At 37.4% G+C, this 14,846-nt stretch overlaps 1 protein-coding gene across 5 annotated transcripts in view; it reads left to right on the top strand.

Annotated features, from left to right (window-relative positions):
• Nucleotides 1–3,875: 3,875 nt before the first annotated feature.
• The window catches only part of PWWP3B (PWWP domain containing 3B), a 31,729-nt gene continuing 20,758 nt past the window's right edge, over nucleotides 3,876–14,846 (top strand). For 3 of the 5 annotated variants that reach the window (XM_040264974.1, XM_040264973.1, XM_040264970.1), the window contains exons 1-6: nucleotides 3,876–3,999; nucleotides 8,251–8,321; nucleotides 10,037–10,116; nucleotides 11,781–11,914; nucleotides 12,630–12,728; nucleotides 14,110–14,302. The gene's annotated coding sequence lies outside the window, so the exon portion shown is untranslated. The remainder of the gene's footprint in view (nucleotides 4,000–8,250; nucleotides 8,322–10,036; nucleotides 10,117–11,780; nucleotides 11,915–12,629; nucleotides 12,729–14,109; nucleotides 14,303–14,846) is intronic. The other 2 variants (XM_040264972.1, XM_040264971.1) reach the window with 2 other exon arrangements.

Below are 14,846 nucleotides of genomic sequence, written 5' to 3'. Positions count from 1 at the left end.
TAAAGAAGGTATTGAAACCATATACAACCCCAGTGTCCCTGTCTTCTGAAAAAAAGATTGGCTTTAGTCTCCCAGGCCTCCCTGGAGTCTTGAAAGGCCAGCTCAAAAGTTAATGATTAGAAAATGTGAAGATGTAGAAACAAAGAGTAGCTGTTGAGCAGAGAAACTGGTAACAAAATAGACTGTAAATCCACCACAAAGCAGAATCACCAAACTCCCTGTTCCCTGAAAGATATAGATAAAGGTCTGACACACATTCCTAAATTGTTTTTACAGGAAGCAGACTCCCATCAGATATTCTCTATTCTCTCCTGAGAGTCCCTTGGACAGCGAGGAGATCAAACCAGTCAATCCTAAAGGAAATTAACCCTGAATATTCATGGAAGGACTGATGCTGAAGCTAAAACTCCAATTCTTTGGCCACCTGATGTGAAGAGCTGACTCACTGGAAAAGACCTCAGGGTCTGGGAAAAATTGAGGGCAGGAGGAGAAGGGAACGACAGAGCATGAGATGGCTGGATGGCATCACTGACTCAGTGGACATGAATTGAGCAAACTCTGGGAGATAGTGAAGAACAGGGAAGCCTGGTATGCTGCAGTCCATGGAGTGGCAAAGAGTAGGACACAACTTAGTGACTGAACAACAACAACAAATGCAAGGAGCACGGGCATCTCATGTTCAAAAGACCTGCACTCAATGGCTTTCAAGAAAGGAGTTTTAAAGGCAGTGTTAAGGAAGGGGCTACAGGGTGCTTGATCAGCTTGCGCACAATTCTCAGATTTGTTGGCAAGGTTAAGTTTAAAGTATCACCAACCTTCTGCTTTCAACCTGTCTGAGATATACATGCTTGCAGTCAGCAGTTTTCTCATTATTATCTTAAATATTTAATGGAAGTAACAGTAGCTTTTCTGAGCAGTGAAACCAGTATATAGGCAATCTAGGAAGTTCAGAGTAGTCTTTTTATGAGATTATAATCCAAAAATATGCAAATCAGAGAGAAGACAAATGGGAGCACTACTTGGGCTATGAGACTATAAAGCAGAAATCTCCACATAATTTTTTTTTGTCATCACTACTGTAAAAGACTCGTTGATACCTCCCATAGTTCAATATTTTATAAAGTATGTGATTCTTCAATACAAATAATTTTTAAGAATATTTAAAAATACTTATAAATAAAGTTTTTGAAACAAAAATGAAAATAAATTGATTTCGATTATATACTTCATATATCCCACTAGATAGTCTTATATGTGCCCTGGAATATGCATAGCTTTCTGTGGGGATCATTTCTCTACTACCAGTTTAGACATGTAACTCTGCTGTTTGAAAACCTGAAATGTTCTCTGTTAACCTCTACAACGTACAACTTTAGGAGATAATATCAAACACTTCCCAAAATATTGGTTCCAATTTACATTCCAGTAGTGTATGTTCCTTTAAGTTGTTTATCATCCCTTACCAATAACTGAAATATTTGATATTTTATATTTTGATCTATCTTTTTTCTATATTCCACTAATTTCTTTTAAAACCATTTTAATACCAAAGAAAATTAAAATAACAGCAATAAAAGAGCAACCCTCAGAATAAAATATTTTCATTCTAAATATCAAAGTTTCTCAAGGTCTTACAATTTTAAAGAACAAAGTTTATCCATTCTCAATATTGTTATATTACAGTGAACAATGTTTCTTAGTATTATCTCCTTGATAAAGAGCAGAACTGATCCCACAATTTTGCAGAAATTCTCATGAAAAGGAAGCTGCTTTGGTGGAGTGGCAGTATTGAGAAGCCTTGGTTTTTGAAACTGTATCAGAGCGCTTGAGAGAATGTGCTGGAGAGAATGTGCTGTTAGAAATCATATTTGACACCAAGAGCCCAAATACATAGACTTTAATCTGGGAGAGATCCTTGTATGCTATAAGAGCCTCAGGAAGAGCTGGCCACGCTTAATCTCACTTCTGTTAAAGCTAAACAAAATTTTCTTGCTTGCACACTCATGTATTTCTATATATTTCTGCAGTATTACACATTCTGAGGTTATTTAGTGGGTACACAAAAGTCTACAAAATTGTCATATCTTGAAAATAATGAACAAATAAAAATAAAACAAATGGAATAGCAAATGAAAGCAAAATGTCAGCTTTATTAAGAGGGGAAAATAAATTGCAGAATATTGCTCATTTTGAAGTTTTTCCAAGTGGCCTCTAGTGGTGAAGAAACTGCTAGTGGTAGGGAACCCATCTGCCAATGTAGGAGACATAAGAAACACAGATTTGATCACTGGGTTGGGAAAATCCCCTGAAGGAGGGCATGGCAACCATTCCAGTATTCTTGCCTGGAGAATCCCATGGACAAAGGAGCCTGGCAAGCTACAGTCCCATGGCATCACAAAGAATCAGACATAACTGAAGTGACTTAGCATGCATGCACTCTCATTATGAGAATAAATAAGTAATAGAAACACAAATTTAAGAAACTTATTCATCACCTAGAGGCATTTCTAGTCTAGAAGAAGCAGAGAGAACCTAGGAGTTTCACTGCTTGAACTTCTTAATAGGGAAGTAATAGGACTTTCCCAGGTGGCACAGTGGCAAAGAAACCACCTGCCAAAGCTGGAGAGGTGGGTTTGATCCCTGGGTCAGGAAGATCCCCTGGAGTAGGAAATGGTAACCCATTCCAGTACTCTTGCCTGGAAAAGTCCATGGACAGAGGTGTCTGGCAGGCTATAGTCCATGGGGTCGAAAAGAGTCAGACAAGACTGAGCACACAAATATCAGAAGTACAAAAGAACATCTTGCATTGTCTGAGAGTGTTCTTTGCCTGATTCTACTATGTTGATCATTTCTTTCTTATTGAAATATAACAGCTAGTTTAAGGATATTTTTGTTTATCCAGTCACATACATTCAAAGCATCTCTGCTTGTGGTTGATATTTGACTGTGGCTTACTGTGATTTTACCATTGATTTTTTTTTTTTTTCAATTTCAGTATAGTCAGATTTTGTTTGGGGATTTTTCTTCAGAAATGGCCGAAGTAAGGAAGTATTCAGTTCAGTTCAGTTCAGTAGCTCAGTCATGTCCGACTCTTTGCGACCCCATGAATCGCAGCACGCCAGGCCTCCCTGTCCATCACCAACTCCCGGAGTTCACTCAGACTCACGTCCATCCAGTCCGTGATGCCATCCAGCCATCTCATCCTCGGTCGTCCCCTTCTCCTCCTGCCCCCAATCCCTCCCAGCATCAGAGTCTTTTCCAATGAGTCAACTCTTCGCATGAGGTGGCCAAAGTACTGGAGTTTCAGCTTTAGCATCATTCCTTCCAAAGAAATCCCAGGGCTGATCTCCTTCAGAATGGACTGGTTGGATTAGTAGACGTGAATGAAAGAAGAGACATACTGTAATGTGGTCCAGGTTCAGATTCAAAATTGTAAAAAATTAATTATATCTAAAATAAAGTTATTAATCCACTACAATCCCAGTCCAGACACTTAGCATGATTTTAGTGAAGCTTGACTATCAGGTCTTAAATTTACCAGAGATAAAGTACAAGAGAAAGCCTGAAAAAATATGTAAGGAACCTTTAACTGTATCTTTATTATAAGAAAAAGAGATTTGCTATCTCTTTTTATTTCTCCTTTTTTCAGGAAAACACAGACCCTAGGGGTTTGAAAGAAAATTGAACAGGCATATGTTTCTAATACACTTTAAAGTTCTTTAAAATGAACATTTCTTTCCTTTAATTGTATTTCAGTTCAACTTGGAGATTCTCCTCCCTCGAAATGAGGGAAGGACCTCCTGCTTTCCCCATCACAGGCAGGGGGCGGAGCGTCCTCTAGAAGCTTGGAAGAGTGAGCCGGCCCTGGCCAGTCTTGGGGGAGGAGCGGCGTTACATAGACTTCGGAGGCCTGGCAGAAGAGAGAAGAGAAGCTTGGAGGTAATGGCTGTCGTGAAAAGATAGTTATTTTCGGAGATTTCTGGAGACTTGGCAGTAAAGGTGAGAAAAGAAGGGACTGTTGCTTTGGAGTCGTGGAAAAGGAGCGTTGTTTTGTGAGAGTTGTAGTTTCTTTGAGGGAATTTTGACTGAATTTTGTATTCCTTCGAGATATTTTAAAACTCCACACTTTAAGAGTGGGGGAGGTGATCAGATTACACCTGCGGAAAAAAATACTTCTGGAGGTTGCAAAAGCTGACATTCGAGTAGGGCATTCTATGTTTCAGTCAAAAAGCAGTAGTAACAGAGATAAATGATGAAACAAAACTTGAAAAATTAATCTTCCTTATTTTAAAAAAGAGATTATGTTGTGATAATGCCAGATGAGAAATGAAGTTATTAGTTGGGAGTGTTGGGTTTTTATATTACTTTGGTTGTTGATTGTATTTCCAACAAATCTTGCTGTTTTGGTGGAGTTTGTATAGTAATAATCTGAAATACTGTATAACTGCGAATTTAAGTACTAAAGACAGTAAGAAGTTTAGTTTATTGTCAGGGAATACTCAGCGTCTTAAAAGAATCACTTCGTTTATGGATGTGTAAAGGATGATCATTGTCTGTGTCTCTAATTAGCTATCAAAAGAATGATATATTCCAATTTATACTGTAACACGAAAAATATCTGTAAGTTCATGAGCTGAAGAATAATAAGCTTATACTGATATAATAAAACACAACAATATGTCTAGTAATATGTCTAGTAATCTAACACTATATCTAGTAATGATATCTAAGGAAAAAGGAGGAAATTTTCCACTACTTTGCCCAGATTTCACTTAGCATGAGTAGCTATGTCAGCATAAAAAAATGAGATGAGAATTTAAAAACATGGGGGAAAAAGCTACCTGCCAAAAAAATGAGTAAATATGGAAACATGGAAAGGTGTTCAAAGTTGTTAGTGGAGAAATATAATTTAAAGTAGTGTATTCTAATATGTAGAACGAGGAAAGGACATATATATATATATATATATATATATGAATACAGTATTGGAAATTACATATGTACACAGACAAACACATATGATGAGGGAAAAATCAAGGGGATTTTGCTCAAATATAAACAGTAAACCAATTCAGGGGTTGGAGTAAGAATGATGTGTATTTTCTTCTTTAGACTTTTATGTACCTTTAGTTTTTTTTTGTTGTTGTTGTTGTTGTTTTTGGGAGCACAGGATGGAGCGGAAAGAGAAAAATCCATTTTGTTACAGACATTTAAATACTCAAACACACTCCATTGTCTTTAGCTAAAGGTGGATTTTTCTGTGGGTCTGAGAAGGCTGGTTATCTGGTTGCTTGTGCTTTGCTTGCAGTTCAAATATTTAGACTACTGTCCAGACTTTGGTTCAAGCAGAAGATATTTATTTGTTTTTTTTATGTACTTTTGAGAAATAATTCAAAAAATGTTCAAAGCATATTATGGAATAGTCATGTAGGATAGTTCACCACAATTTTGAATACTATGCAGCTATAAAAAGAATAAGCTAATGTAGTGAGCTAAGTGCAAAAAAGAAAAGATATAGAAGGTATATTCTAAAAATAAGCACGTTGCAGAATGGCCTGTAATAATATTGGTACATTAAATGCAAGAAAATTTTGGAAATATGCGTGTACTTTATTAATTGGAAATATATAAGTATAATTGGAAACAGAACATCTCAACTTTTTATATATTACATTTCTCCATTTAAAAAATCTTATTCTGAAAATAGTAAGCTTGAATCAGATTCATTATGAGAAAATGAGATAAAATTTGAGAAATGTAGGATTATCTTGTAAAAGTTATTCACAAAAAGATGATGTGGTGGTGGTGGTGGTTTAGTCACTAAGTCATGTCCGACTCTGTGACCCTATGGACTGTAGGCCACCAGGCTCCTCCGTCCATGAGATTCTCCAGGCAAGAATACTGGAGTGGGTTGCCATTTCCTTCTCCGGGGGATCTTCCTGATCCAGGAATCAAACCCAGGTCTCCTGCTTTGCAGACATATTCTTTCCCAACTGAGCTATAAGGGAAGCCCAAAAGATGATGTAGAAAATATTTATTGATGTGAGAAGATGTTAAAATATGTTATTAGGAAGGATAAAAGGTCTGGTTTCCAAACATATGCACATTTATTAATATGTTTAAGAAAAATATATAGAGCAAGTCATTATATTTTGACCATTATTGTGAGAATTTGCTTTTTTTCTTGAAAATCAAAAGATGAAGGAAGATACGCAATATGCACGAAGGATATCACAACAAACATTAAAATGAGGAAATATAATCCCACTTTTATATGACATCTTCACAACTCTGAAGTTGAGAATGAACAAGTCTAGAAGCAAAAAAACAAAACCAAAACACCCATCTAGAAGCCTGAGAGGCTACAGTCTGGTTGGCATAGTTCCTACCCTTCCTGTGCAAAGACCTGAGTATCTGCGGTGGTTCCAGTTCGAGTCACAAGATGGCGCTCGCCAGGCATCCTAGATTTTCTTTCAGGCAACCATATTTATGAAGCGGACAGACAAAGCAATGAGATATATTTTCTGTTATGAGACAATATGTAGAATGTGATTGCAGTTTGTTGAAAAATTGCACATGTATAAAATAAAAACACACCAGGAATGATATGAGAATTCAAACAGAAAGCATTAAAAAAAAAAAAGTAGTTAGACAGATTGGGCCTATAGGGATGCTCAAGACAATTGTTATTTCCCTTTTTTCCTGTCCCCAAAGCATAGTTTTCATGAGGGAGATTATTTTAGTATCAACCTAATAACATAACTGTGTCACAGAGAACATTTCAAATAGCAAGAACAAGAAGGAAAATAAACAAGGCCTCTACATCACACTCGAGATTTTTATCTCATTCCTATGTTTCAGAAGAGCCTGCCTGCTAGAGTTTTGGTAGGGAAACTTCTTTATAGCTTTTCCATTTAATTGGTATGCTTCCCTGTCTCCTTTTGGACAGCTTAGGTTAATGTCTGAGATGCACATGATCTGGGGAATCTGTGTATGACACCAGTTGAGCCTCAGAAGGGCAGCACGACCACAAAACGGCCAAACAGGGAGAAGGCTCTGCTGGACAAGCAGCTGGAGTGAGAATAAAAACAACCAGATCACAGGGGCATACTCTGCACGATCCATGTGATATTGGATAAGGTTCTTCCCATCTCATGAAATATTTCACATTAAAAACATGTTGAGAACTTGGGGTATAAGAGGTATAGTTTATTTTGTTTGCTGCTCTGTAGCCATAACCTTTTAAATTAAAAGACACATTTCATACTAAAATTATGTTAGATTAATCATTTGAGATACAGTTCTTTTGCCCCTGTTCTGCAGCCCTAATGTTTTGTAATTAAAAGCCATTGCTTCTAGTTTTGGGGAAAATATCTCATGTGTTTAACCACTATGAAGAAATAATTGGAGAGGCTGTTCAGGTGTCTACCAGAGGTTGCAGCCAGGGACCTGACTCTATAATGCTTGACAGCTTTGCTCAGTTGTTGTCACCACATGCTGTTGTTGTTGTTTAGTTACTATGTTGTGTCTGACTCTTTGTGACCCTGTAGACTGTAGCCCACCAGGCTCCTCTGTCCATGGGATTTTCCAGGTAAGAATACTGGAGTGGGTTGCTATTTGTTTCTCCAAGGGCTTTTCCTGACCCAAGGATTGAACCCACGTCCCCTGCACTGGCAGAGAGATTCTTTATCACTGAGCCACCAGGGAAGCACGAGACAGCATAGTTACAAGTATTTCTTAAGACCTGCCTAAGGTCTCACAGCCTTCCTCAAATAGACTTTTGTACACTCTCTTGAATAAGGCTATTGATGCCGAACCTCATTATCTGTGTCCATGAGATCTTTGATTGCTTTGGACAGGCAAGGCAGCACTAGCAGCTTTGGAAACATTAAAGCCCAGAATTCCGTTGTAATAACCCTGTGGGATTTAAAAGGCCCAAATTATCCAGGAACACAAATAATGTCCTGCCACTTCCAAAGCCCCTCCCACCTGCATTCTTTTCTCAGAGTACAACAGAAATAATAAAGATGTGACGTTGGGTTTGTGCTATCATAATTCTTCTTGTTTTTCTTCTCCTCCCCTCCAAAAGATGTCCATGTCTCTAATCTCCTCTCTCTGATATTATTCTTCTGATTTGTAGCTTGTCTCCATCATCATTGTCCATGTTCTTTCTGCTTAGGGTAAACTTCTTATCTGATCCTTTTATTTATTTATTTATTTATTTATTTGCCATATTTTAATCTAATCCAGTTGGCGCCTGTTGAAAACACTTTATTCTGACTACTTTGTGGGTTTCAGAGGATAAAAAGAGGCTACAGCAGGTGAGTGCCATTTACTAGCCCTACTACAGTAGAGTTAAGGGCCCTTCAAAAACTGCTTTTCTAGAAAACTAGGCAGCTAGAACTGGATCAGTGTCCTGAGAAATTTTCCAGGACACTGCATATCTGTTGATTGAGTTCCTGTCTATATCCTGGTGCACTAACTGAGTATGTTGCAAATCCAGTTTCTCTGTGGTTCATTAGGATTTCTTTTACCCGTTTTCATATCCTTCCTGTCTCATCTAGCTCTCACTACACACTTAGCTATACATTCTTTTTTTTAAAATTATTGTACCTTTAAATGTGGTTTCATATTTAGACAACCTAGGTTATTGTCAGAGATGCTTTTGAGTTTTGCGTGTTTCTTTTCTTTTCTTTCTTTCTTTTTTTTTTTTTTTTTGAGATACTCGGGCTGAAGACTTTATTTTCCAAGTCTGGGGACCATGGCTCAGCTAATGACAGTATCCTTGTTGAAAGTCAGTTGCCCATAGAGACGTGGTTTTACTCCTGAACTCTTGGATCTCTTTCATTGATCTGTATTAGTACCACACTCTTGATCATTGTTGCTTTCTAGTAAATTTTGAAATCTCAAAATGTGTGTCCTCCTACTTTATTTTTTCTTAATTGGGATCTAGTATGGAGACATGACAAGTTAGAATTTGAAAAGGATTTGAAAATTTTCTCTCCACTCAGCTAGTAAAGGTCTCAAACCCACAACTGTCTGCCTGCTTCCTTGTCATAATGCCTCTGTGACAAACTTAAAGGCTAAACATTGGGTTCTGCTGAGAGAAATCCATACCTCCTCACTAAAGAACCCTTGATGTCCTTTACTCAGATTGCTTAATGGAATAATTTTGAGCTAGCCTGACCCTCCTGTTATATGTCTGTGAAAGAATGATGGCTTCTCTCTTTACAGCCCCTGATGCAGTTTTCTTCCTCTCTGTTAATCACAGGAAGAGCTGTGTCATACTGCAGCTCTGTTTCTCTAACCTGAATTAGTCAGAGGTGCCAAGAGACAGGGGTCGTGTTTACTTGTTCATCCTGATGATGGATGGTGTTGTGAGGGCTTCACCAACTTTACCTACACTTGATATATATATATATATAACTATATATATATATATATAGTTTTTGAATTAGCAAAACATTATCTTAAGAGAACTAACCCTCAGAATGATCCATTTGGCAGTATATAGGTTTTGTCACTTCCTGGGAAATGATACCCCTAGTTTAAAGGCAATACAAATCTAAATTTAACTCAATTTCTTGAATATTTTGTGAACAAAAATGCTCAGTAAAGAGGATATTGAATTGCAAACAACAAAAGCACAAGAACAAGGAGTTGCCAATTGTGAATGAGGATTGGATGAAATGAACACTTCTCTCCATAACCAATGATTATCAGTTGTCATACTGCCAGGCCCCTGTGACACAGAAGAGAGATGTTGTAACTAGTCTACGTTTGAGTGAAACTATAATGCAGTTATGGCCAGTGTAAGAGCATGGTGCAGAAATATATTTTTTAATTTGTGTGAGAATGGGGATGTATGTGAAAGATGGGGAATTCATAGGTAAATGTGGCAATTATTGAAAATTGTTGTGGTTCACCAGCATGTTCACCAAGAAGGACATAGATTAAGTAACACTCACTGGGGGTTGCAGTCATTAATTCCCCTACAATCAGAAAGTGAATCACATAATCTTTTGTTCTACTCCAGAATCCTCAAGAGACGGGATTCCAAGTGCAGAAAGCCGCGAGTACTGATCAAGAGAACATATCTTTCTGTTTGGAACTCAGGTAAAACTGGGTTTTGGGTGTTTTGTTTTGTTTGTTAAATTTACTATCTTAACCATCTTTTTAAAAGTCTCTGTTGGATTTGTGACAGTACTCCTTCTGTTCGATGTTTTTGATTTTTGGCCACGAGAGATGTGGTATCTTAGCTACCCAACCAGGGCTGAAACCTGTGCTTGCGCTTAGTCACTTAGTCGTGTCCAACTCATTGTGACCCTGTGGACTGTAGTCTGCCAGATTCCTCTGTCCATGGGATTTCCCAGGCGAGCATACTGGAGTGGGTTGCCATTTCCTTCTCCAGGGGATCTTCCCAACCCAGGGATAGACCCAGGTCTCCTGCACTGTTGATTCTTTACCATCTGAGCCACTAGGGAAGCCCTCAAACCTGTATCCCCTGAATTGAAAGGTGACATCTTAATCACTGACCACCAGGGAAGTCTCTAAGACTTTTGCCTTAATTTTCTTTTGCCCTCTTCCCAGCTTTGTGACGTTGCACATGAGCAAGAGTACCCATTTTCTCACTCTTTTCAACTCTCCATTGAATCATTTTCTTCCCCACTTCATTATAAGTGAAATTGAAATTTCATTGCTGTATATATTTGCATTTCTTTATTAGGAATATCTTTATGGATTGTTTAGTTTTAATTTTCATTTTGGATATTTGAGTTTTGAGGAGCCCCATTGAACAGCATATCCCCTTTCTCTGCTGAACAAATTGAACAAACTGATATAAAACAAATGGAGTTGCAGATAGAAGCCTAAACATCAGCTTTTGTACAAGGTGAAAGTAAGCTGCAGGGCATTGATTATTGAGTCAAGTGGACTTTAAAACAGCTAATTTAAACAATTTTACCAAACAGCCTGGAGGTTTGCAACTATATGGGAAGGACAGAGGTCCCTGTAGTTGCACTGTATGAGCTTGCTCACAGGGAAGTTAATATTGGGAGTGGGTAATAATTTTTCCCTCACAACATTGTGAATTGTCTATTTATGTCTCTTGCTCATTTTTTTAAACTTCACTTTTTTCCTTATTAATATATAAGAGCTACTTTAGGGCTATTTTTTGAATCAGAACCAGTTTGTCAAATTTATTCTTGTGTTTTCAACTTGCTTTATAGTGTTTTTAAATCATTAATAGTTGTTTTTTTCAGTTTTAGTATATTCAGAGAGATATTTCTCATATCTCTCTTCATTAAGGATTTTGGTAGATGTTTATGTTTAAAAAATGACTTGACTTGAAAAAAGCTGAAACTTTCTGAAGCATGAATGAGAGAAACTGAGTAACAGAGAAACATATCATGTCCCAGGGCCAGAAGAATTAACACTCTACAGTTTTAATTCTCCACAAAACAGTGTATTCATTCACTGTAATCACAAACAAGGACTTAGCAGGTCTTTTTAGTGGACCATGACCAGTTGAGTCTTAAAATCTTTTGTAAAAATGTTAACAGAAAGGGCAGGAAAATATGTAAGAGATATTTTCAACTGGGTCTTTCCTATATGATAAAGGGATTTGCTGTTTCCCTTTAGGAAGTCACCTACCCTTGTGGTTTGAAAGGAAATGAAAGAGACACAAGTTGTCATTTCTCTTTCAAGTCCTTTAGAAATGAACGTTTTTCTACTTTAAGAGAATTTCAGTTAACTTGGCAATTCTCCTCCCTCTAATTGAGGAAAGGCCCCCTCGTTTCCCCATCACAGGGAGGGGGCGGAGCATCCTCTGAGAAGCTTGGATTTGAGCTGTGCCTGGCCACTCTTGGGGGAGGGGCTGCATTTCACGAGGCTGCAGCTGACAAGAAGCTTCAAGGTAATGGCTGTCTTAAAGCTAGTTTTTTTCTGGGGATTTCTTTGGGCTTTAGTGTTACGGTGGAAGAAAATAGAGGCTGTTGACTGGGAGGGATGGGAATAGAATATATTTGGGGGGAAATTCCCGTTACTGTGACAGAATCAATCCCCTGAAAATTCAGTTTCTCCGATATTTTTTGAAGTCCACAGTGTGGGAATGGGTGATCAGATTACCGCATCTAAATTAAGACTTCAATGAGGCATGCTGTTCATGTTAATTTTTTACATGGCATTCCATGTTTCTATCTTTGGTACAGATTTTATTGAAATGTTTATTATTCTACAAAAATAACTGACAGGAAAAATGTAACCATAAAAAGTGCTTGACATGTAAAATATAAATGTACAAGGAACATGGAAAGGATTCAGATATGCTGTTGAGTGATCAACAATTTGTTTTAAAAAAAACGTGTTATTGGTAACTAGATTTCCATGTTAATAGTCAGCGTCTCTGGAGTATTCAGATTACTGGGGATTTCAAAATATATTTTTAACCAGTTTCAGCATTTTTAGAACTGTTTTATTCCATGATCATTTTTATCATTGATAAATGATTTTTTTAAAAGTAGAGCAAAATGATACTGAAACAAATTTGTACACTCTGGTTTTAGACACATAATCATTCATAAACACACAGACATGCAGCCATAACTAACCCCCCCATCTTTTGCTGATAGTTGAAATTTTCCTGGACCTGATCAAGTGCGTAGCCTGATTGCTGTGTTGACTACAGCCCTGTCTGTGTCCTCCTTGCAACTCATTCTTTTAGACAACAGGTATGACCATGGTCAGCAATAACCATTTTTCTGTATCTTTAAAGTTTAATAGTGAAACAGGAAGAGGATTTGGATTGTTTCTACTAGCCATTTAAAAAATATGTGACATGGTACATCCATAGAGTTACAATTGAACGTTATATAGCTGACAGACAGAAGTATGAGCATGTCATGATTTGAAAAGATGTTTGAAAAGTAGTACTAGGTGCAAATGAAATTTGCAGAATGGCAAAAACCATATTATGTCATTTAAAGATAGAGGACTGTGTTAATACAATATGTGTAACATCAGGAAAAATAGAAGGGTACCTTCACTAAATGGGATTATTTGTATAGTTTGAGAGACAGTACAGTCCTTACTCTCTTTATTAAAAAACATTTTTTAACAATATCAGAGAAAGAGTTTCAGGTAAAATGTTATAAATTAAGGGGAAATTACATTTGAAGTGATTCAAACAAAATCACATTGGAAATATTTATAAGGAAAAATTTTCAAACTGTGCTTGAGCACATTAAAAAGCTGGTTTTAAAGTAATATGTATTCACACACACACACATATATATAAAGATATTGAAAGATAATTCAGAAAACAATGATATTATTTTTACAGAATTAGACTTTCTTTTAAAAATCATATCTTTTCACTTTTCAGTGACCATGCATATTTTTGTCAGACCATTGCAACTAAATACATTAGCATTCCATTTTTTGTGATGCATAACGAAACTCTAAATTTTAGTATGGTATATCCTAGAAGCCTGAGAAAACTGCTGGCTTGCCAGGATGTAAGTTCCCACCCTTTTGCTCTAAAGATCTAGTAGTAACAGGATGCAACTCTGGTACTGCTCACAAGAGGGCGCTTCTAGGATTTTCTAGATTTTCTCCAGGCAACTAATTTTTTGAAGTGAGCAGACAAAGCTGTGAAATGTATTTTATATTAGCAGACTACAAGACAGCTTGTAGAATGTGGTTTTAGTTTCACTGAAAAAATTGTATGTGTCTGGAAGACAAAGCCCCACCTGAGGACTGATGTGAGAACTCAAAGCAAAAAAAAAAAAAAAAAAAAACCCGAGAGAGAGAGCTACACAGATTTGGCCTATAGAAAGGGATAATGCAATTGTTACTTTCCTTCTTTCCTGCCCCCAAAGCACAGTTTTCATGAGGGAGATGATTTTAGTATCAACCTAATAACATAACTGTGTCACAGAGAACATTTCAAATACCAAGAACAAGAAGGAAAATAAACAAGGCCTCTATATCACAGTTGATATTTTATATCATTCTTGTTTCAGAAGAGCATGCCTGCTAAAGTTTTGGTAGGGAAGCTTCTTTACATCTTTTCCATTTAATTGGTTTGCTTTCCTGTCTCCTTTTGGACAGCTTAGCTTAATATCTGAGACGCACATGACCTGGGGGATCTTCAGGAATCTGTGACACCAATTGAGCCCCAGAAGGGCAGCACAACCACAGAAGTGCTGAACAAGGAGAAGGCCCTGCTGCGGACAAGCAGCTAGAGTGAGAATAAAAACAACGGGATCACAGGGGCAACTCTGCACAATCCGTGTGACATTGGGTAATACTCTGCACATCTCTTGTTAAAACATGGTTAAATTGAGAATATGGAGTGCAGTTTGTTTTGATTCTGTTCAGTGACCATGTTTTAAATGAAAAATCACAAATTATATTCAGTAAAGAACTAGATGTATTAAACTCCTGTAAAGAAATTATACAAATGACACAGCCCCAGTCCAGGTCATACCACCCTTGTGTCCCCAAAGGCCTGTGGTGGCCATCTGAGGAGAGCTGCTGGCTGAGATTGATACCAGGTAGAATATTTCTGTGTTTTGAAGTTAAAGTAGATAAAAAAAGAAGTTGTTCTGCAAATGAGTATGATGATGTCTACTTATGGAAGACTTGTAGGTTTCAGCCAGCTGTCTGACTCTCAATAAATTCTTGAAAACCACCCTATCCAATAAATAGCCATGACAGTCATTCCAAATATCTGATTCCTAAGCTCATCCTCTTAATGAGATCATTGTGCTGTTGTCTGAATGCAAGAGACACAAACCTCAGGATCTGTGTCTGGCTGCCTTGGGTTGATAGGGCAGTACGATATC

Source organism: Oryx dammah, unplaced genomic scaffold, assembly GCF_014754425.2.
Source record: "Oryx dammah isolate SB20612 unplaced genomic scaffold, SCBI_Odam_1.1 HiC_scaffold_23, whole genome shotgun sequence".
Classification (NCBI taxonomy): domain Eukaryota; kingdom Metazoa; phylum Chordata; class Mammalia; order Artiodactyla; family Bovidae; genus Oryx; species Oryx dammah.
The sequence above is the reverse complement of the archived record's forward strand: the minus strand, read 5'-3'. Positions and strand labels throughout refer to the sequence as shown.